This window comes from Lepisosteus oculatus, chromosome 13, assembly GCF_040954835.1.
Source record: "Lepisosteus oculatus isolate fLepOcu1 chromosome 13, fLepOcu1.hap2, whole genome shotgun sequence".
NCBI lineage: Eukaryota > Metazoa > Chordata > Actinopteri > Semionotiformes > Lepisosteidae > Lepisosteus > Lepisosteus oculatus.
Genome location: NC_090708.1, coordinates 36433180 through 36458911, shown reverse-complemented (window position 1 = coordinate 36458911; position 25732 = coordinate 36433180).

The following is a 25732-nucleotide window of genomic DNA, read 5'->3' as shown; positions in this document are numbered from 1 at the left end:
ACTTGGTACAATTAAATATGTTTACCATTAAATATTAAGTGTACAAAACACATTGCAGGTAAACAAATATTTAGTTGAAATGGGGTGACGAAATAAAAGCTTTATGTCAAAACTTACTTCCTAGAATTCATACAGTATGAATGTAAAATTAGCCTAATAAAATTTTGTTTTTAAATAAAATATTGTGAGTTTTAAAACATTAAAAAAGTTCAAAAGTCTTACTAATATATGAATATTTCCTGCTTTCATTTCTGAGATATAGCGTCTTTTTTTTCGGAGTCGTGACATCACTCAGCACCCCTACAACGTCATAGGGGAACTGGACATGTCTCATTTGTTAGTGCTGTGTTTGTGTCATTGAAAGCAGTGTTTGTGCTGCTTTCATTCCCAAGAACATGCAACTGCATGTTCTTACAAAGAGGCTTTAACTGGCACGTCTCAATATTTCGGAGCTCTGTCTTTTTTAAAAATCTGAAGAAATAATCTAAGCCAGGGGGTTCAAAACTCAATTGCAAAACATTGGGCAACCTATCATCTCCCTCATGAATTCCATTTTTATTTTATTTAAAATAACTGAACATATATCTAAGGTCTTAAAAGTCAGTCATTATCCATGTCCTCACATTTACAGTGCTCTCACATGCAAACATAGCACGATTAGGTCACAGTCCTTTTATTTGCATATTCTTGGACAATTCTTGGTGTAGAATACAGTATGGGGCACACCTTGACCTCTGAAGACACAGATATGAGTGCCTTCATTAAGTTGTCCCAGCTGAAATCTTATCTTTTGCAGTGTGCAATGTAATGACCCAGGACATGTGTAGAGACAATGTTTATTACTAAGACAGAATTAAGTGTTGCTGTGCTTTCCTAAATGAGGCCCCATCTCTCTTTCTTATCTCTGTGGTGCAGCCACAGAGAAGCCATTCATGATTTAAGGGGTTTTCTCTCAGATAAGGAGCAGCTCCCAAATGGGGAAGCGTCCAGCCATGCCTGGCTGTTGTGATCAATGGCCATTCCTGGCACCTATCTATCTGTGAGATTCTTGGGAACATTGGATTGTGTTCCTATGTCAGATGTCAGAGGTCATTGTTACTCATCTCTCACCTTGAAAAACCAATTAGGAACCTGCAGGACGTGGGTCTGAAATGTCCGCTAAACTTTCAACCAATCATCACCTGTATTGGTTCTGGTTTAAAAGACACTGCACAGCCCAGAAACTTTGCTCCTCCTGTCATTTTTACACCCTCAGAGACAATCACATGATGACCAGTGTTGTCTGTTTAGGAACTGGAACCTTCTTTCAGCAAAGAGTCGGCCTGGGGAATGCCCATATGTAGTAATTCAAATTGCTAGCCACCAAAGTGGACGTTTCACTTGATCACCAAAGTATGCGTTTGGACTCTTGGCGACAATCTGAATATGTTTTTATTGAGCAGAAGCACTACACAAAGTTTCTTCCCCCTAAAGAGTGACTTGCTCAGACCCGCAGTCACCCTCTGTGCATAGAGACTTTCTGCTAGCCAGCTGCACTACTAGTAGGTCACTGAGAGAAACACTGTTGGGCGCATTGCCACAGCAGAAATCTCTCGTCCTAATTCGTCTGACTCCGAGCTGCACCCCGACTGGTTGGCCAGGAGCCAGAGGATTTCTATTGAACGCCGCAGCAATTGGACGCAGCCACTAGCTGGTCTTTGGTCGGGAACTGCGAATCCATATCTGGATAAGTAAACCCAATGTTCTACATTGCATCTTGAGAACTTGTTACCTCAACACAAGTTGATATCAGTTCAATTCATATAAGTAATGTATTTACTTTTGAGTAGCTAATGTACAATTTATATTAATGAGACTGATAAACGATAGTATAGCTGAATGGTATACTGAAGCATATTCTTTGTTTGCATCTCTTTGTGTTTTGCATATCTTTGTGATTATATACCTTGCACTTTGATAACCCTCACAATAAGATCTGCCATCTGTATCCAGGCAGATTGTTTTATATATATACACCATATATATATATATATGTTTTATATACACAATTGATGAATCTTGAGTATTGAATCCGTGTGTGTGCATGTCTGATCGATTGATTTTCTACTAGCCATAACAGATCACCTCGTGATTACTGCTACAGTAATCAATTGTCCCAGTAAATTCACAAAACACCTAAATGTGTTTGCTTATCCAGCACTGGGATGTCACCCCCCACCCCAGCAAACAGCATAATCACTGAAACCCACTGCATTTGTTAGTGCTGCATTTGTACCGGTTTGTGCTGCTTTCATTACCGAGATATAGCGCATTGTTTTTTTGGGTAATCACGTGACTGTCTACAAGAAAGTTTAAAGGTACCAACACACTTGGTACTTAGGTGTACACATAGACCATAACCTGTGCTGGTCTACTCATGTTGAGAGTGTTTGCTCCAGTGTTCAGCAGCGCTTATATTTCCTGTGAAGACTACTAGTGTTTGGGGTTCAACAGGAAGTAATGCTACTCTTTTTCCATGCTGTAATCGAGAGCATTATCAGATATTGTTTTCGTTTACTTGACAATTTCTTGTGCATACCAATACAATAAACCACATGTATGCAAGACGATGAAAAACATATTTTTCACTTATTTTCTTACACCTATATTAGTACTTATGTTATTGATATATCAATTATAGTTACAACTAATAGCTTTTTCAGGGTACTACAAGTGAAAAACCATCAAATGCCCACATCAAAACCTGTATTGAGAGAGGATAGAATATAATTTAATTTTTAATCAAAGTGTTACAGTACAAAATAAAAAGAGACACATTTTTCCATAATTTATGTGGAGAAACTTTAATTTATGTGCAGAATATAAATAAGCAATTTAAATTTATTACCTTAGCCAAATATGGTGGACAACTGGGTGTCTCTGGTAAAATCCTCTCTGTTGCACAATTCCACATTCTGACCTTTCATGGTCCTAACACAACTGGTAAAACATTGTTTCCCATCCATATTACAATTAAAAGACACCTACAATCTTCATTAATATAGTATATATAGATAATAATTGTTAACAAAGATCTAATTTTCACATATGAAATCTTAATTACTGTTTTACTAATTCACGTGCATTGGGGGAATAATTATAATGCTCATAGACTGGATAAAGGTCAAGGTTCAAGAATGTGTCTCTGAAAATGGAGGCACAGTAGAAGAAAAAAACTAGATCAAATCCCTGCAAGCATCAGTGTGCCAGAAAGGGGGATGGAAAATACACCACAGGCAACTTCTGATTCAGCAGGCAGTAAGTAAAAACATTTTTGGATGTATGTGAGGTTATAAAGCATTTTTAAAAATATAGCTCAATGTTATTTGGGACTTGTAATGGCAATTGTTGTTGTAGTGACAAACTAGACCCTGAGAATCACTCCTTACAGCTGTTTAATTAAAAAAGCTGATTATTCAACTAGGATGAGCATGTGTTTTAAATGTATTGGAAATGCGTTCTGTTTTCTCCCCTAAATCTCATTGGTTTCACTCTACCCTTGAAATTGGAATTTCCCCATGCCCCCCCACCCCCAATAAAAAAAACATTACAAGTTAAAAAGACAAAGTAAATTATACTTTACAGTGTAGCTAAAAGCATGTTGATGGACCACTGATAAAGGTTAACAGCATACTTATGTGGCATGTATGCAGTATATACTTCATTATTTTTGGTGTTGCTCATTCAGAAAACATGCTCACTTAATCAACTCCAACTTCACACCTGAAGAAGAAGACTTTACAGCCGAAACGTTGCGTTTTCTCTCTTCTCTTTTAAGCATGAGTATGATGCTGTAATACAGATTAAAATAATTAAATGTCCAAACAGTATCAAATTGAATTCTTATCTCTATTAATGTAACTATCAAGTGGTATTAAATAAAAAAAGCTTTTTAGTATAGATTACAATTTTCTAAAATTTATTTAAAAAAACAATCGAATCTTTCCACGTTTGATCCCAATAGAAAGTACAGTACAATACGCCCCTGCTTTATTTCACGATGGTGAGAAAGCTATGCTGAAAGTTAATAGCTTTACATTGGAATGTTCTTCCAAGTGTAAAAAGAGGTGATACGCAACGTGTCTCCTACATACATTTTCAGTTTACAGACAGTGCAAGATCATTTTTTATGAATGATGTCTTCTGTATCGCAATTAAATTGGAATGCCTTTCACAGGTGTAAATCCACCTATCCTCTAACTGGTTCATCCAGGATGGGTAACAGATTCACAACCCGCCCTCCCCCTGCCTGTTTGACTTTCTTTTAACCATTCTGTGCCTGGATTGTTTTTCGTGCACAAAATCCGGGCACAGTGAGGTCCGCTGGCACCTGTGTGGTGTGACGCGGTGTTGGCCGAGCATGGTGAGGTGCGCTGGCTGCTGTGTGATGTAGTGGTGGCAGGGCACAGTGAGGTGCACTGGCAGCTATGTAGTGTGACGCAGTGGTGGCCGGGCATGGTGAGGTGCACTGGCAGCTGTGTGGTGTGACACAGTGGAGGCCAGGCACGGTGAGGTGCTCTGGCAGCTGTGTTGTGTGACGCAGTGGTGGCCCGACACGGTGAGGTGCGCTGGCAGCTTGTGGTGTGACGCGGTGGTGGCCGGACACGGTGAGGTGCGCTGGCAGCTGTGTGGTGTGACGCAATGGTGGCTGGGCACTGTGCAGTGTGCTGGCAGCTGTGTGGTGTGATGCAGTGGTGGCTGGGCATGGTGCGGTGTGCTGGCAGCTGTGTGGTGTGACGTGGTGGTTGCCTGGCACGGTGAGGTGCGCTGGCAGCTGTGTGATGCAGTGGTGGCCAGGCACGGTGAGGTGCAGGAGTAGGGGTGTGTGCAGATGGGGCCGTGGGGGAGTGGGGGTGTGTGTGGATGGGGTTGAGGGGGTATATGCGGATGGGGCTGTGAGGCCCAGCAGGTCCTGACTGTGGTCTGGCCAAAAACTAAAAATAAGATACAATCTACAGACATTCACAACATGTAAATGTTTTATAATATGTCTATGTTGTGAATGTCTGTAGATTGTATTTTATTTTTAGTTTTTGTTTTGTTTCACATTAATTTTATAAGGGAGAGTGTTATAGAGAAGACTCTCTTACCCCCATCTTGATTAAAATCGCAAACGTGTGTTTGATAAAATACTTTAATTTTTCACAATCTGGCAATGCCAGACAGAATCAACATTCACTGCGGCCAAACTGCCTTGCAGATCAGAACATCAAGGAAGAAAACAATTATTACGCCCGGCTTTTCAACGTAATTGCTTTAACTTGTTAATGCCTTGCTGTAACAGTCCGGGTGTGGCAAGCTTCTAAAGTCTCCTGACTTGGGCGAAAGGAATAAACCCGTATATCACCATAGGAAGCATAACAGTGTAGCCTCCAATTACCCAGACCACAAAACAAAGGAATAAAGCTTTGTTTGATTTCACTGATAAACGTGTTAACAAAAACTACAGTATGCTTAAGAGTTGTTCAACGAGTTTGTTTCAGCACAGCACAGACTGTGCCTGCTAGAGCACTGCAATTCACACTCAACCACATCACAGATCACAGCTCAGTCCCAGTGTGTGAGATCTTGCTATTTGATCTGTGCTTGATCTATAATAGAGAGCTTATCTCTGTAAATATATTAATATTGAGTGGTTTTAAATGCATTTTTTTGTATAGATGGCACTTTTCTAAAATATCTTTACTGTACTGTATCTTTACAGTACTGTATACTTTATAAACGTACAGTAACATGGTTAGAAGGAGCAAGGAGCACGTAAACACGTTACCGAAATAACCACATGTAAGACTTTGATGCTTAAAATGTTTAGGGAGAAATGGAATACTGGTGTGAATTTTTTCTTCAAAATACCAGGACCAGCAATATACAGTTTACATAATATATTTATGTTCCTAAATTAATATTGTTTATGACCTTCAGATGCATTATGTTCCTATTCTTTTTATGCTCAGCTACTAAAATTTCCCTTTAGTGGTACAATTCCATATAAATATTCAATACTAAGCGGATTAAAATGTGCACAGTAAAGACCTAAAATGATTAAATCTTTCCACGACCTACCAACGCACTACGAGTGCCCCTGTCTGTCATTTTGGCCAGCCAATCACGTACCGCGGTATGACGTGCTGTGACGCGCTATGATGTAATGATTTGACAAACCCGTACCGCGCACTTTGAATGGTTGCATCTGTTTCTTTACACTAAAATGGCAATATTTCAGTAGACTCATCACGTCGGATACCACACCTATCTGATGATATCTTGGGCTCCCAACCTTCTAACAGAGACACATAGACACTAAAACAATGGGGCCTTTGCTGACTAATGTGTGCTTTTCTATTTTTTCTAGCCATTATATTTTATTTTGTTCACTTTATTTGTGTTTTTTTTCCATTTATGGTGATTACAAAAACACCAGTAGATGTGTTATTAGGAATCATTTAAAAACCTCAACTAGTACCTGTAGAGGGGCTTTCTGCACCTGTTACAGGATTATTCTGCCAGTGCCTGTACCACAGTCTTTAACTAAAACAGTCAAAATTATTAAAAGATAAGTGATTTCAGGATAATTTTGAATATGAATGAAAGTTATGGAAAGAAGGAAAAATTATTGGTTGCAGTAACAGTGTTGTCGCTTGGAACATGTTATGACAGAAACCTACTAGATAGAATTCCTTTATGGATTAATTGTTTTATAGATTTCTCTACCCTACTATACATCACCTTCCAACTTTGTGTTGCAGTAAGTGTTCCTTCCAGTGTCCTACGATGCAAGAAGGTGCTGAAATTATTCAGAAGAAAAAAAATGTTAGTGTTACTGTAGTGTATGATTAGTGCAGTAAAGCACTGATGGTTTAATACACATTTCATTTTAATTATTAAAATACGATTTGCTGTATCACAAGACATATTAAGGGTTCAATTCGCCCCCTGGCTGTTTTACAGACTAGTGCAGTTCTGCATCAGATTATTTGAAAAAAAAAACAAACCTGTAGGGTTCTACCTTTCAGTGGACAAAAGCATATGCTTTGTTGCATACCACAAAACACTCCAAGGATTCTGAGTGTCCGCTCCTGTACAAGTATTTCACCAACCTGTAATTATGGATATGCTCAATGAAAAATGTAACATGAATATGTTAAAATACCTGTAACTCTCATTTTAAAATAAATTAATTTGAATTCATTTACAGCAAGTACTTTTCTAATATGTGCTATACAATTTCCCTTTATAAGGCTTTTCTGGCTTATCATTGAAGAGAAGAAAGATACAGTGGCACCTGCGTATTCAAAGAGCTAAGGCAAGAACTTGTATACTCTTGCAGAAGAATCTATATGTATTTTCAGTAGTATTATAGCAATAGCAAATTTGAAGCTTTGATTTTACTCTGACATCTATAACTATCCGAAAATTGAAGAACACAATTAAGTGTTTAAACATGGCAAGTTTTTATCAGAAATTTGAAGAACATGAGTTTGTACCTGATGCATAGCTGAAATATTATCAATTTGTTTAAGCAAATAGATAAATTAACATTGGAGGAGCACTAACAATGGAGGAGGTTATTTTAACTGTGTTCTGCCTGTGCCAATACCAGCATTGAGAATTCCAGATTTGTCACACTGAACAAAGATTCACATATTGCTGTTTTTTTTCATAAGTGTTTTTTGTGCATAGGTTAACTTGTATTTGATTCAAATTTAAATTTCAAATTGTATTAAGGACTTAATTGTATTAAGGATCTTTACATATGAACTATGTATGCTACTTCTCTAAGCACATCTGCATGCAATAAAACATGCTGTAAACACAAAACATAGCATTTAGTGATGTGCAGTTATTAAAATGGAAAGCATACTTTATTTAAATTTACAAAGCTTTCAAACTGTTGGAAAAATACACAGAGAATGAAGAAAAAACCTTCAAACAAACATTGTTTTTGTGTATTGTTTTTGTATTGTTTTTCTATTTGTTTTCTTTTTTGTGTTTTTCCATGTTCAAACTAGAGAGATTCACCACCTGACTAATTTCTGTGGGGCTAATTGAAGGTAACTCACAGCTGCAGAAATTATACCTGACATTTTGAATGGATTCTCAAAAGACATCCTGTATGACCTCTGGGTTTAATTTGCTGAGACATACTGAGTCACAACAATGATTTTGCATGTTGAAAATGTGTCTGATTCCTTCATCTCATCATCAGTTTTTTTTAAACTGCATCATACATTCAGGATTGACACCTCTTTTACAGCTGTAGCTAAATGGAAGGTGGCAAAGCAATCAAACAAATCAGTTTAAAATTCTAACACTTTTCGTACATTTGGAAATTCTTTTTTTATTTTTTTTATTTTTAGAGAACAAAACAAAAACATTTTACATACTGTATGAACATCCATTATTCAGCCTTACATTGCAGGCACAAATTCCTGTTTGTTCCCCTAGTTTTTTTTCAATTATATAACAAAGCTATATAGATTCAAAAGAAGGAAGATGTATACATTTATAAATATGAAAAGGGAGTAGACTATATAAATGTATCTTATTACATTTCAGTTATTCTGTATCTCAACAAAATCTGACCTTAAAAGTTTAATGTACTGAACCCATCTAGACCAATATTTGATAATTTTTTTCATTTGTAATTTTAGTGAAAATTTTGTTTTTTCCATTATACATATTTCTTTTATTAATTCAATCCAATCATTCATTGTTGGTAGATCTGTGAGAAGCCACTTTCTTGTTATAGCTTTCTTCCCTGCTGATATAAGGACTCCAAACAAATATTCATTTGTTCCCCCCCAATCAAAATCCAGTTTACCAAAATATAAAGCCTCAAATGTAAAGTGTACATTCCTTTCAAATATAGTTTCCAGGGCCTCATGTAATTCCTTCCAGAAAAGTCTTATTTTAGGGCAGTTCCAGAATATATGCCAATGATTACCTTGGTTTCCGCACTGTCTCCAACACTTTTCCTCAGTATGGTGCGCCTTCTGACCTGGAGTAATGAAAAATCGAACAATGTTTTTCCAGCAAAACTCCAGCAATGGAGATAAAGGGCAGCCTTGTCTAGTCCCTCGTTCTAAAGTTATTCTATCAGATAAATAACCATTTATTTTAATTCGTGATGTTGGTCTATCAGTTTAAATACCTTTAATAATATTTTCACAAAACCCAAACCTACCTAAAACCCTATAGAGGTATTTCCAACTTTCTCCAAGCTTTCACAGCATCTAGGCTCATCAAAGAAGCTTCTAAATTATGTTGCTGAATATGGTTCATGATATGCAATGTGCGTCGAATGTTATCATGGGTTTATCTATTTTGAATAAACCCTGTTTGATCATATTGTATCAAATGAGGGAGAATATTTTCAATTCTTTTAGCCAGTATTGCTGTATAAATTTTATAATCCACATTAAGGACTGAGATTGGTCTGAACGATCCACAATCTAATCTATCTTTCCCCTCCTTAGGGATAACTGAAATGATAGCCTCTCTCCATGATGGGGGCATTTTCCCATCAATTAATGCTGAATTACAAGCAGAAAGAAGATTTGGTATCAATTCATCAGTTCCAGATGATTTATTAGCTCTGAGGCTCGTAATCACTGAATTCAATTCTTCTAGTATTATAGTAGTTTTTAATATATTACTTTAATCTTCCGTAAGAGTTGGTAAACTGAGAGATTCCAGAAAAGTATCCATCTTTTCTTCACTTTCTGAATGGAATTGTGTATATAATTTTCTGTAATAATTTGTAAAAGTGTTTTGAATTTCTTCCCATTTATATAATACACCATTACAGTTCTGGTCCCTTATTTTATATATTGTATTATCGGTCTGTTGTTTTTTTTAATTTTCTTGCCAACAGCTTTAGTGATTTTGACCCTGATTCATAATATTTTTGTCTAGTAAATATATATATATATTCAATTTCCTGTTTATATAAGACATCTATTTTGTTTCTAAGCTTCTTTATTTCTTGCTTGATTTTTGAATCCTGTTTTTCTTGATGTTTTATCTCCAACTCTTTTAACTTTATATTCAGATTGGATAATTGTAGTTGCTTTACCTTCTTCTTATGACTGCTCAGAGCAATAATTTTTGCCCTTATACAGATGCAGCCATTCAAAATGGGTGAGGTATTTCGCGGCATACCCCGGTGGGCGTGTCACAGTATCACGCGGTATCACGCATTTCACGTGTGTCACATGACTAACTATCTGGCGTCGCCTTGTAAAACCGCCAGGGGGAGCTTAACCTCTCATGTACAGCATTTGAGCCTTTAATTTTGAACTGTGTATTACAGCATGTTAATCATCAGTCCTTAAAATGTTGGTATCTATTATGAAAGCAAGATTGCTCAGTTGGACAGAAGTACACAACCTACCTTTATCAGAAATATTTATGCATCAAAGCCTTTACTGAAGATATTACTAATAGTATTAATAATGGATGACTTTGGACAAGCTGTATACTCAAAGTATAATTTCTTTAGCACATTTGTACAAGCACTTGGAATCTGTCCAAGCCATACTTTGTCAGGCATTTTGTTTTACTTCAACAGGGCATAAAAACTTCCTTGCTTTTAACAGGGCGTTTCATAATTTCTAGCTACGAAAATGATTTAAAATGCGACACCTATCATTCAACTAGAGCTTAAAATATCACAAGGAAAAATACACACCGGTATTCCATTTCTCCCTAAACATTGTAAGCTTCGAAGTCTTTAACTAACGTGATACCGGAGTCAACAAGCATACTTTTAGAATTTGATTAAAAGGGAATATAATATGGAATCGCGTATATAAAGAATTTAATAACGGTATGATTATATCCGTGTACTGCGGCAGGACTGTGTAGGGTTGTTTCGCCTACCTGATCATGTGAGCTGTCTTGTAGCCTACTGGTCTAGGTGCGTGACTACCAACTGGCAGGTTGTGTGTTCGAATCCAGCTGGTGCTGGACTTTTATTTTAACAAACATTTCTTCGAAAAAATAGGTAAGCGATATTATGGACAATCAATTGACTTTTATATTTCAAAATATCGCAACATGATCGATATTTGCGATATTTTGAACATATCTTCCCTTCTGACAGCGGTTCCTGCTTCTATTGTGTGTGTGTGTGCAACAGTAAATTTTTATAGAGAAATGGAGGCTGGACAGTATGCGTTACAATATAAACATTTATATTGATTTAAATCGTGTTCTGATTTAAATCGCAAACGCGTGTTTAATTATGTGTTTTTTAATCATGATCAGGCTAATGCATTTCTACATTTTCTGTATGAACCAGCTTAGAGGTTCATACAGAAAGACAGCTTGTGTTTAAATTGAGTGTAAGGTAATCTATGCTTCTAAAGTCATGGTCAGTATTGTTGTACTGTGCTGTACTGTGTCACATTATTTTATAGCGTTTTTATTGCGTTATTAAATCCGGTGGCGCTGTGTTAGTTTCCTGACTCACATGATTTAAACTGCGACACTGATCATTCATCTCTAAATAAATTTTATTTTATATAGCGTTTTAAGCGAATAGGTAATTAGATTGCTCATAAACCTAATCACTTTTTCTACATAAACACAGCGTGATTGCTCTCTGAAAATGCTTTTCCTTTATTTTTAAACTAGGCTCAGATTTCAACTATAGATCGTATTATTATAAACTTTCTTGGAAAAATGTATTTTATGTAAACCATGTTTGCTATTAATTCATTTAGGGCTAAAATACGTTCATTGTCTTCTAATCGAGTCGAGTTGACATTGGAAGCCTGCCACACCCGGACCGTTAAACCAACGCATTAGCACGTCAAAGCCCATTGAGCCAGTATTGGCTTTAGTATCCCCCCCTTCTCCCCTCAATTCAATTCAATTCAAGGTGTTTTATTTGCATGACAGATGGGTACAAGCAGTGTTGGGTACTGTATGTATATTGTAACGCTTACGGCAGACAGGCACTGTGTAGGAGCCGACGCACCAGATTAAAATTAGTCAAGCAATACGAAGCATCTCCTTTTACTTAGTGCCTGAGCATACTGCAACTCGTGTGAAGCCCATAAACGATATTAATTTTGGAACTTAAACATACAGTATATGGCTGGTCTCGGTACTTTAAAGAAAACATACACACCAGTATTCCATTTCTCCCTAAACATTTTATGCATCGAAGTCTTTAACTAACTTAAAGACTTCGATGATAAGTCTCTTCGATGAGAGACTTCGATTTAGAATTTGATTCCCTTTTAATCAAATTCTAAAAGTATGCTTGTTGACTCCGGTATCACGTTAGTTAAAGACTTCGAAGCTTACAATGTTTAGGGAGAAATGGAATACTGGTGTGTATTTTTTTCTTTAAAGTACCAAGACCAGCTATATACTGTATGTTTACGTTCCAAAATTAATATCGTTTATGGCCTTCACACGCGTTACAGTATGCTCCTATTCTTTTTATGCTCAGCTACTAAGATTTCCCTTCAGTGGTAAAATTCAATATCTACAACGGGCACAGTAAAGACGTTTACAGTAAGTCTTTCTAAAACAGACCAATGGACCACGAGTGCCCCTGTCGGTCAACCAATCACGCACCGCGGTATCGCGTGTCATCATATCTGCGGTATCTGAACTGCGGTGTCTGTACCGCGCACTTTGAATGGCTGCATCTGTAACTGCCATTAATGTATCCTATATCATCTCTGGTCTCACTTCCCCATTTTCATTCTCCTCCAAAAATAGTTTTATTTCTTGTTTTATCTGTTCTTTACATTGTGGATCGTTCAACAGACTTGAGTTCATCCTCCATGTTGTATCTCCCCGATTATAACTTAATCATATGGACAATGACATAGGAGCATGGTCTGAAAAATCAATTCTACCAATATCACAATCTTGAATCCTATGTCTATCTCTCTTGTGTATAGAAAAATAATCAATCCTTAAATATACCAAATGAGGGAAGGAATAGTGAGTGTAATCCTGCCCACTTGGATAGAAATCTCTCCAAAGATCTATTATTCCAATTTCCCCCATCAGTACATTAATCTTTTTATACAGTGTTGTAACAGAAAGAATAAGGTTCTTGATCCCGAGATGAAGTAAAACAGATGAGTTTATTGCATGCAAGGAACAATAAAGCTGAAGTCTTGTTTTCCGCAAGAAACAACAAAACCGAAGTATTGTTCCCCGTACTGTTACAAACTTTTGGGTTATATAGTATCTTCTTCTCCGTTTCTGACATCACTCGGTCTGATGGTAAAGAGCGGGGTTCATGGTATTTGGCCAGTTTAAGAGGTCCTGGCCAAATGGTCAGTTTAAGATTACACCCAGGGGGGTTCCTAGCTTGCATCTGCAATCCTTATCAGTTAACCCCCTTTCCTGCCATAAACCCCAGCTTGTGACTTAGAAGTCTAAACCTCATACAGAAAGGATTAAATTCAAACCCCTGTCTTCACATCTTTCTTCAACAGTGACTTATCTCTCTGAGAAGATATATTTGTAGAATCAAGCCTGGGGTTAAGACACACATTCCAATCACCTCCACAAATCAGTATCCCTTGTGCATTAACCATCAAAAAGACCATTTTTTAATAAAAATTAAAATCACTACCAGGTGGAGCATATACATTAAGTATATAATTAAACATGCGTTTGCGATTTAAATCAAAACGCGATTTAAATCAATATAAATGTTTATATTGTAATGCATACTATACAGCCTCCATTTCTTTATAAAAATTTAAAAGATCGTGTGCGCAGCCTAAGAGGGGGGTCCACTGTCAGTGACAGCTGACAATCCTCCATACACCCATGTGAAAAATTAATAATGCCAATGTAAACGTCATATTTACAATTTGTTGATAATAGAAATGTTAGGTTCTCTTAAGCTTTGTGAAGGTTGACACAGCACCAAAAGATCAGCTTCACTGGTAAGATGCGACACCGAAGATATGATTAAAAACCATTTTAAATCTGAAGGGAGATCTAAAGGGATCCCCCCCCACACACACACAATAGAAGCAGGAAGCAGAAGCAGGGACCGTTGTCAGAAGGGAAAAAGGTGACTATTCGTTGTTATCAAAAATGACTTAAATTCGATCATGTTGTGATATTTAGAAATATAAAAGTCAATTGATTGTCCATAATATCGCTATTCTATTTTTTCGAAGAAATGTTTGTTAAAAGAAAAGTCCAGCACCAGTTGGATTCGAACTCACAACCTGTAGGTTAGTAATTAGGCACGTAGACCAGTGGGCTACTAGTGAAGTCGCATGAAGAGAAAGGCGAAACAGCCCTACACAGCCCTGTTGCACTAAACGAATATAATCATATCGTTATTAATTTCTTTAGATACGCGATTCCATATTATATTAGCAGAAAAGCTTAAAACTACCACTTTTTTACATGCTATTTCACATGTTAGTTAAAGACTTTGATGCTTAAAATGTTTAGGGAGAAATGGAATACTGGTGTGTATTTTTTCTTTAAAGTACCAATTCCTGGAATCTGACTGGCTGACACCCTTCTGAAGTGGTTCCATAATATCTGGTATACAGAAAAGAAAGCGTTGATAAAAAAGCTTGGATTTTCATGTATCTGATACAAGTATCTTTTAATACAGTTTTTGCTGTGCTCTTGAGGTCCTTGTGATATTTTGAGCTCTGGTTGAATGATAAGTGTCACAGTTTAAATAATTTTCGTAGTTAGAAATTATGAAACGCTCTGTTAAAAGCAAGGGAGTTTTTATGTCCGTTACAGTAAAAGAAAATGCCTGACAAAGTAGGGCTTGGACATATTCCAAGTGCTTGTACAAATGTGCTAAAGAAATTATACTTTGAGTTTACAGCTTGTCCAAAGTCATTCATTATTAATACCATTAGTAATATCTTCGGTAAAGGCTTTGATGCATAAATATCCCTGATAAAGCTAGGTTGTGTACTTTTGTCCAACTGAGCAATCTTGCTTTCATAAAATATACCAACTTTTTAATGACTGATGATTAACATGCTTTAATACACAGTTTAAATTTAAAAGCTCAAATGCTGTGAATGAGAGGTTAAGCTTTATTGGCTCCTCCTGGCGGTTTTACAAGGTGATGCCGGATACTTTCCAGAATGACATCAAAGGATGCGATATACCACGTGATAATGCGTGATACTGCGTTTTGATGCGACACGCCCACCGGGGTATACCGCAAAATACCCCACCCATTTTGAATGGCTACATCTGTACCTAAAAACCTATAATAGCTTAAAATTATATTTTTGTATGAAAGAGAGGATTTTTTTCTCTTTTAAAGAGAAAACTAAAAGTGTTGGTTTACCTTAAATCAGGTTTTGCACTATTTTAGTTCTGAGGTTACAGTTTAGGCATATCACACACAGGGTCATTATATTGAAGACATTGCTCAGCCTGTGGCTTCAATGGTCATTTTGATTTGTTATGTCTAGAGGCTAAGTGTCAGGGATGTTGGAAAGGACGAACCTTGGAATGGCAGGAGAGTGTAAAAGACCCCATGCTTAGTGGGGAAACGGGGGTTAGCCCGGGCTCAGCTGTTCAGGAAATGCCGTATAGAAACCTATGCCCTCAGGTATCGAACGTGGGGCGACCTGGTGCTAGGCGGGTCTCAGGATATCTGAACCTCAATGCTGAGCGAAGGCAGAATGAAAGACCTGGAATATATAGCCCCAGAGAGAGAGAAACACTGGAAGGACAGCAAAGCACCGGAAACAAGAGACAGGACAGAGAAGGAGCTTCCTCTGGCTGCAGAAGGCGTGACAGTACACCCCCCTTAATGGTCGGCTCCTGACGCCCAAACAGATAAATGAGCTGCACAGCACTGGGGAGAGGAAAACCCTAACTTAACTGAAAGGAAACCTCTGGAAGTACAGCTGAGAGCTGCCCCCTTCTCCAGGGTATAAACCTTTTTTGGGTAGAGGAAGGGGGGGTCGAGTAGAGCTCCGGAGACTTAAAACAAAAAAAAGACAAGTACACAAGCATGAACCACAACAAACATAAATCTGGGAGACCAGGGTGACAAACTACAAAAACAGATAGGAACCAAAAGTTCCAAGACACAGGGAGCAGGGATAACCAAATAGGAGGGGAAACCAGGAAGTGAAAAATCAAAACACCAGGCAAATACAAGAATAAAAAACAAAAAACCCGGGGGAAAATACAGCAGACTGGGCAATAGGCACATTCACATTCTAACACTGATATCAGTGTGGACAACCCAAGGAAAGCCAGGCACAGGAGCCGCTCACAGACACGGATGACCGGAGTGATATCCAGCAATTAGAAAGGGAGAGGAAAAAAGCTCAGAATTCTATCACTGATATTAGAATGATCTACCCAAGGAAAGGCAGGTACAGGACCCGCTCACAGATACGGAAGACTGGAGTGATATCCAGCAATAAGGATGGGAGAGCCCGTGTCAGCTCAACATTCAATCACAGATGCCGGGAGAGACAACTCGAAGAAAGCCAGGTATTCAGGAGTGTATGTCGAAACGGCATGACACAGAACGACCTGCTCACAGACACGGAAGTCAGGAGTAGCATCCCGCGATTAGAATAGAAGAACTGAAAAAAAAAAGCCCAGGGAAAAATAAAAAAGCTGCGGAAAAACAAAAGATGCCGCTCGCAGAGTCGAAGATGGCTCAGCATTCTGTCAAAGATGTTGGAAAAGACGAACCGTGGACAGGAGAGCAAAAAGACCCTATGCGTAGTGGCAAGACGGCTGTTAGCCCGGGCTCAGGTGTTCAGCAAATGCCGTATAGAAACCTATGCCCTCAGGTAGTGGACATGGGGCGACCTGGTGCTAGGAGGGTTTCAGGACATTCGAACGTCAATGCTGAGCGAAGGCAGAATGAAAGACCCAGAATACAGATGCAGCCATTCAAAGTGCGCGGTACAGACACGTACCGCAGGTAATTGGCTGCGGTGTCGCGTATCTTGACGCAAGATGACGCTGGGTACCGCGGTACGTGATTGGTTGACCGACAGGGGCACTCGTGGTCCGTTGGTCTGTCGTAGAAAGACTTACTGTAAACGTCTTTACTGTGGCCGTTGTAGATATTGAATTTTACCACTGAAGGGAAATCTTAGTAGCTGAGCATAAAAAGAATAGGAGCATACTGTAATGCGTGTGAAGGCCATATACGATATTAATTTTGGAACATAAACATACAGTATATAGTTGGTCTTGGTACTTTAAAGAAAAAAATACACACCAGTTTTCCATTTCTCCCTAAACATTTTAAGCTTCGAAGTCTTTAACTAACGTGATACCGGAGTCAACAAGCATACTTTTAGAATTTGATAATAGGGAATATAATATGGAATCGCGTATCTAAAGAATTCAATAACGGTATGATTATATTCGTGTACTGCGACAGGGCTGTGTAGGGCTGTTTCGCCTTCCTGTTTATGTGAGTTGTCTTGTAGCCTACTGGTCTAGGTGCGTGACTACCAACTGGTAGGTTGTGTGCTCGAATCCAGCTGGTGCTGGACTTTTCTTTTAACAAACATTTCTTCGAAAAAATAGAATAGCGATATTATGGACAATCAATTGACTTTTATATTTCAAAATATCGCAACATGATCGATTCTAAGTCATTTTTGATAACAATGAATAGTCACCTTCTTCCCTTCTGACAACGGTCCCTGCTTCTGCTTCCTGCTTCTATTGTGTGTGTGTGTGCAACAGAGTAAATTTTTATAGAGAAATGGAGGCTGGACAGTATGCGTTACAATATAAACATTTATATTGATTTAAATCGTGTTCTGATTTAAATCGCAAACGTGTGTTATCCTTTACAGGAAAAAAAAAACAACCAGAACCTTTAAAGTAACGATTCCTGGAATCTGACTGGCTGACACCCTTCTGAAGTGGTTCCATAAAATCTGGTATACAGAAAAGAAAGCGTTGATAAATACAAGTGTCTTTTAATACACTCTTTGCTGTGCTCTTGAGGATCCTTGTGATATTTTGAGCTCTAGTTGAATGATAAGTGTCGCATTTTAAATCATTTTCGTAGTTAGAAATTATGAAACGCCCTGTTAAAAGCAAGGAAGTTTTTATGCACGTTGAAGTAAAACAAAATGCCTGACAAAGTATGGCTTGGACAGATTCCAAGTGCTTGTACAAATGTGCTAAAGAAATTATACTTTGAGTATACAGCTTGTCCAAAGTCATCCATTATTAATACTATTAGTAATATCTTCAGTAAAGGCTTTGATGCATAAATATTTCTGATAAAGATAGGTTGTGTACTTTTGTCCAACTGAGCAATCTTGCTTTCATAAAATATACCAACATTTTAATGACTGATGATTAACATGCTGTAATACACAGTTCAAAATTAAAGGCTCAAATGCTGTACATGAGAGATTAAGCTCCCCCTGGCGGTTTTACAAGGTGACGCTGGATAGTTTCCGGCAGAGCGTCAAATGACGCGCGATTAACCACGTGACACTGCGTGACACTGCGTGATACCGCGACACGCCCACCGGGGTATGCCGCGAAATACCTCACCCATTTTGAATGGCTGCATCTGTATATAGCCCCAGAGAGAGAGAAATATCGGAAGTACAGCAAAGCACCGGAAACAAGAGACAAGACAGAGAAGGACACTGATGCTTACCAGGTGTGTTGCTTAGAACAATTATTGACTGGCAGGTTGTTGATCACCATCAAAGAACAGTGATCTTTATGAACACTGGCAAATCTACAACAGCCATGACATATTTCAGTGTTGGATTGGTGTTTTATTTTACCTTCATACCACTGTCAATAAACTTTTAAATCAGCTCTCTTTGTAATCAAATGCTTTCCCATCATGTGGTTAAACAATGTAAAGCACAGTTCATAACTGGCAGTACTTAAGCTAAATGCAAGTGAATGATTGTCTGTTTAATCAGGATGCACCTACGTTCTTTTTTCTTTATAAACTGTACTTGACACCCCAATCCAAACTTATCTGATAATAATACATTTAGTATAATAATAGTATATGTAGTGGATATATTATGTAGTGTGTATACTATATACACATCAGAAGCCCAAATGATCCTTCAACTTGTTTAAAACATTTCACTATCACACACTATTGACTTTTCATTCCCTGACAGATTGCTTTTTTCCATATTTCCCATTTAATTTACTGACCAGATTTTCATCTATTTAGACACATTTTCACCTCCCTCTTCTCATTCTCACACTTTCTTTATTGTCTTCCCCACTCTACTCCTTACCTCATTTTTGGCTCTCTCCCCATATACTCCATATACTTGAATTAGCTTGACAAAAATTTCAAGTGCTTTTTCTTTTTCAGTGTGAAACTTGTAAATAATAATAATTACTTGCACTTATATAGTGCTTTTCTGGACACTCCACTCAAAGCGCTTACAGGTTATGGCGACTCCCCTCGACCACCACAAATGTGCAGCATCCATCTGGATGATGCAACGGCAGCCATAGTGTGCAAGAAGGCTCACCACACATCAGCTATTAGTGGGGAGTAGAACAGAATAATTAAGCCATTTCATAGATGGGGATTATTAAAGGCCGATTTGGCCAGTACACTGAGGTTAAACCCCTACTCTTTGAGAGACGTCCTGGGATTTTTAATGACCACAGAGTCAGGACCTCTGTTTTACTTCTCATGTGAAGGACAGGGCCTTTTTACAGTATCGTGACTGCAGGGTGAGCCCCCCTTGCTGGTCCCCCTAACACCTTTTCCAGCAGAAACCTTAGTTTTTCCCAGGAGGTTTCTCATCCAGGTACTGATCAGGCTCAACCCTGCTCAGCTTCAGTGTGCTGTCAGTTGTGAGTTGCAGGGAGATATGACTGCTGTTGTGATAGCATGATGCGGCATGTAGCCTCTATTTGTTTGTTTGCAACCTTTATAGTGGCACAGCCCTCCACTCTAGCCTCTTCTTTTTATGTATGTTATTTTTTTCCTATTTTCGTATAAGAAGACCTTGTATTTTACTTATATTCTGTACATTTCCTGTTAGTGTTAGGAAATTGCTGTGATTCATGATATTAAAGTTAAACTTAAAAAAATGTTAAAAAAAATGTTAAAGTTAAAAAAATGTTCACTTGAACTTGTTGAGACAGCTGATGCAGAGCATTGGTAAGAGCTCTCATGGTAGCAGGTGCTCTGAACCCCGCTCAGTCTTTCCTTGGCAGTCTGACATTGAGTCTCATCACTTCACAATCTTCCAGTGTCGCAGTAGAGATGTTGTTCCTGTTCCAGGGTTCCTGTGTTCTTGGCATCTTCCTGGGAATTCTGCCTGTGTCTTTGCTGTCCAGGGCTTTAACCGGGTCCTGAGTGTGGACCACATATTAGGATTCTGCTTAACACCTGAAACTTAGCAGACAACTCTCTTGGCCCAGTCACCAGCATGTCTCCTTTGTCTCCCCTTGACAAACCCTAACTCTTGGGCCTGTAACAACTAAAGCATCTGGTCCCATCTCCTGAGGGGCAGTGTTGTTTGTAACAGTTGACTGATCAGTAGATCGTAGTAGTTCAGGAAGGTAGCTGCGTCAGCATGCGTAGGCTGCAAAGGAACAAGTAATAGGTATATTCCATACTGAAAAGAGAAGAAAGAAAACACAGTACAGTAATGAGGTGCTGTCTGTGAGTGCTATGTGTGAGTGTGTGCTGTCCCATTTCCGAAGACTACTTTTTGTGGTCTTGTGCAGAATTGCATCTAGCACATATAATTACAATGTACCACCAGTTCATTCTGGTAATATCATTGACAGACTGTGACGCAAGCATTTGTGAAAACCTGTTGGTTTGAACAATCCCATGAATTGTCAGGCACAAGTGAATCGTTTTTATCAGCAAGAACAGAGTACCATAACACTCATTCAAGTGACCAGTAACTTTTATGTAGAACTATGCAGATATTATAATATTCATAAGGTATATGACTGATTTTTGTGAGTGTTTTTGAAGAAACTGTGCACCATCCACATTTTCTCTATAACGATATTGTAACAACTATAGGAAACTAGGAAATATCTCTAAGAGTCTAGATGAAGTGTATAACACCTGGCTGTGTAAACAGCTTCAAGGAAAAGGGCATGTTGTCTGAGGTATAGGGGGTCCTGATACTGTGATTGAAGCAATCATAAAATGTGGTTTACCTAAAATAAATTCTGGGTAAATGACTGAATGTCAAATCAACATTGCAGGAAGACACCATATAAGATTATGTTATTGTGCCAGAAAAAAGGGCATCAGCTGAGAGTTTGTGTGTTGAAAGTCGTCTTTATTTCATATGCATGAAATGGAAGACTTGCATTGGGATACGATACTTAAAAAACAACACTTACAGTGATCTTTTATATAGTGAAATAAACAATACAAGATACACTCCCACATGACTCTCTTTTTGCGTCATGGCTATAAATGGTCATTCTAAAATGCTGACTAGTACATATAGATGCAGCCATTCAAAGTGCGCGTTACAAACACGTACCGGAGGTAATTGGCTACGGTGTCGCGCATTGTGACACAAGATGACGTGGGGTACCGCGGTACGTGATTGGTTGACCGACAGGGGCACTCATGGTCCGTTGGTCTGTCCTAGAAAGATTTACAATAAACGTCTTTACTGTGCCCGTTGTAGTATTTAATATTTATATGGAATTTTACCACTGAAGGGAAATCTTAGTGCCTGAGCATAAAAAGAATAGGAGCATACTGCAACGCGTGTGAAGGCCATAAACGATATTAATTTTGGAACTTAAACATACAGTATATGGCTGGTCTTGGTACTTTAAAGAAAAAAATACACACCAGTATTCCATTTCTCCCTAAACATTTTAAGCATCGAAGTCTTTAACTAAAGAGATACCGGAGTCAACAAGCATACTTTTAGAATTTGATTAATAGGGAATATAATATGGAATCGCGTATCTAAAGAATTTAATAACGATATGATTATATTCGTGTACTGCGACAGGGCTGTGTAGGGCTGTTTCGCCTCCCTCTTCATGCGACTGTACCAGGAAGAGGATTTCTTTCTATTCGAAATGTGTATTTTAAAAGTTTAAGAAGTAAAAACCTTACAGCGTACACAGATTTCTAAACTGATCAGGATCGTTATCTTTGTCTTCACCGCTCTGTCCAGCAAATTAATAATAAACTTTATTTTATATAGCGTTTTAAACGAATAAGTAATTAGATTGCCCATAAACCTAATCACTTGCTTTTTCCTTTTATTTAAGCTCAGATTTCAACTAAAGATCGTATTGTTAATAACCATAATAACAACCAACCAACAAAAACAACCATATAAACATAATACCAACCAAAAACATAGATAACGACCACAAGACAAAAACAAATATATCAAACCATTATACTCTTGCAAATTCCTCCAATTATCATAATCCCGCCCCTTATGCAAAACCAAACCCTCCTCCCATCCCAGTTTATCCTCTTTATCATAAACAAAATCCACCTCAGTTTTCAACATAAAGCATTACTGCTTACTGGGTTTTTGAGGGGGGGGGGTGTCTTTCGCTGGAAATCTCGCCTGCTTCTACTTTACGAGTACAACCCTCTCTGCCGGAGTGCTGGCTGTGACGAATTAAACCAGTTTCACAGGTATTTTCAAAGTAGGAAGTACAGTGTTAACTGGTAGCTGGGCTCCTCAATGAAATCGCTTTAACATGCTAATGCGTTGGTGTAACAGTCCGGGAGTGGCAAGCTTCCAATGTCAACTCGACTCGATTGGAAGACAATAAACGTATTTTAGCCCTAAATGAATTAATAGCAAACATGGTTTACATAAAATACATTTTTCCAAGAAAGTTTATAATAATATGATCTATGGTTGAAATCTGAGCCGAAATATAAAGGAAAAGCATTTTCAGAGAGCAATCACACTGTGTTTATGTAGAAAAAGCGATTAGGTTTATGAGCAATCTAATTACCTATTCGCTTAAAACGCTATATATAATAAAGTTTATTTAGAGATAAATGATCAGTGTTGCAGTTTAAATAATTTTCGTAGGAGGGCTTGGACAGATTCCAAGTGCATTTTTGTAATTTACGTTGCATTGTCCAATGTGCTGTTGTAATACAGTTTAGAATACAGTTAGTCTAAGCTTTATCAGCTTTATTTATGGGTTGCAATTTAGAAAAAGTCAAAAACAGCACTCAAAATGCAATTTAGAGCTTTCTGGCAAGAGGAGATACCCAAATTATAATGTAACATGCCACTGTTTGTGCATGAACAAAGTTATACTGCAATTTTCCTTAGATACGCGATTAAAAAAAAAATGTTTGGAATCCCCGCCGGAACACACTCCATAAGAATCAGCGCTTTTATACAGTATATCGCCTTTAAACACATATATTTATACACGCATTTACGATTTAAATCAAAACGCGATTCAAATCAATATAAATGTTTATTTTGTAACGCATAGGTGACTATTCATTGTTATTAAAAAGACTTAAATTCGATCATGTTGTGATATTTAGAAATATAAATTTGTTTGGTGGGAGTGAGGTTTTATTTAATCTCTGACCAAGGGAAACGTTTCATTTTTTCAAAGAAATGTTTGTTAAAAAATAAAGTCAGAGTTACATGGGATTCAATCACAGACCATGTGACATGGGAGTCAGGAAACTAACACACAGCGCCACCAGATTTGATAACGCTATAAAATAATGTGACTCGGCACAGAACAAGTTTACAGCACAGTACAATTTAGAAGCATAAATTACCTTACATTCAATTTAAACACAAGCTGTCTTTAGCCCTCTAAGCTGGTTCATACAGAAATGTAGAGATCCAGGCTCAGAACATACAGCTTCATTAGCGAATACATATGCAGGACAACTAGAGAAGACGTTTTACAGAGGATGGATTTTTAGAAACATCCCATCAGTGACATCACTGAAGTCAACTCCTAGGTACTGTAACTGTCGTGTGGATAGTTTCACAAGAATCAGACAAAGGTTTAAGCATTGCTTGTTCAAGATAAAACTGCAAAAAAAAAACAACAACCCATAATGTACTTCTTTGCGGCTCTGTTTGCCCAAATCATATATTCACAACGTGAAATTTAGAAAATAATATTACGTAACCAAAATCTGCAATATGGAAACAGAACCTGTGTAATTGTTGATAGATGATGTACTCGTAACATCCCAATTTATCGTTTTTATCATAAACAAAATCCACCTCAATTTTCAACATAAAGCATTACTGCTTACTGGGTTTTTGAGGGGGGGGGGGAGGTGTCTTTCGCTGGAAATCTCGCCTGCTTCTACATTACGAGTACAACCCCCTCTCTGCCGGAGTGCTGGCTGTGGCGAATTAAACCGGTTTCACAGGTATTTTCAAAGTAGGAAGTACAGTGTTAACTGGTAGCTGGGATTCAATCACAGACCATGTGACATGGGAGCCAGGAAACTAACACACAGCGCCACCAGATTTGATAACGCTATAAAAACGCTATAAAATAATGTGACTAGGCACAGAACAAGTTTACAGCACAGTACAATAATAAATGCTGACCATGACTTTAGAAGCATAAATTACCTTACACTCAATTTAAACACAAGCTGTCTTTAGCCCTTTAAGATGGTTCATACAGAAATGTAGAGATCCAGGCTCAGAACACACAGCTTCATTAGCGAATACATATGCAGGACAACTAGAGAAGACGTTTTACAGAGGATGGATTTTTAGAAACATCCCATCAGTGACATCACTGAAGTCAACTCCTAGGTACTGTAACTGTCGTGTGGATAGTTTCACAAGAATCAGACAAAGGTTTAAGCATTGCTTGTTCTAGATAAAACTGCAAAAAAAAACAACAACCCATAATGTACTTCTTTGCGGCTCTGTTTGCCCAAATCATATATTCACAACGTGAAATTTAGAAAATAATATTACGTAACCAAAATCTGCAATATGGAAACAGAACCTGTGTAATTGTTGATAGATGATGTACTCGTAACATCCCAATTTATCATTTTTATCATAAACAAAATCCACCTCAATTTTCAACATAAAGCATTACTGCTTACTGGGTTTTTGAGGGGGGGGGAGGTGTCTTTCGCTGGAAATCTCGCCTGCTTCTACATTACGAGTACAACCCCCTCTCTGCCGGAGTGCTGGCTGTGGCGAATTAAACCGGTTTCACAGGTATTTTCAAAGTAGGAAGTACAGTGTTAACTGGTAGCTGGGATTCAATCACAGACCATGTGACATGGGAGCCAGGAAACTAACACACAGCGCCACCAGATTTGATAACGCTATAAAAACGCTATAAAATAATGTGACTAGGCACAGAACAAGTTTACAGCACAGTACAATAATAAATGCTGACCATGACTTTAGAAGCATAAATTACCTTACACTCAATTTAAACACAAGCTGTCTTTAGCCCTTTAAGATGGTTCATACAGAAATGTAGAGATCCAGGCTCAGAACACACAGCTTCATTAGCGAATACATATGCAGGACAACTAGAGAAGACGTTTTACAGAGGATGGATTTTTAGAAACATCCCATCAGTGACATCACTGAAGTCAACTCCTAGGTACTGTAACTGTCGTGTGGATAGTTTCACAAGAATCAGACAAAGGTTTAAGCATTGCTTGTTCTAGATAAAACTGCAAAAAAAAACAACAACCCATAATGTACTTCTT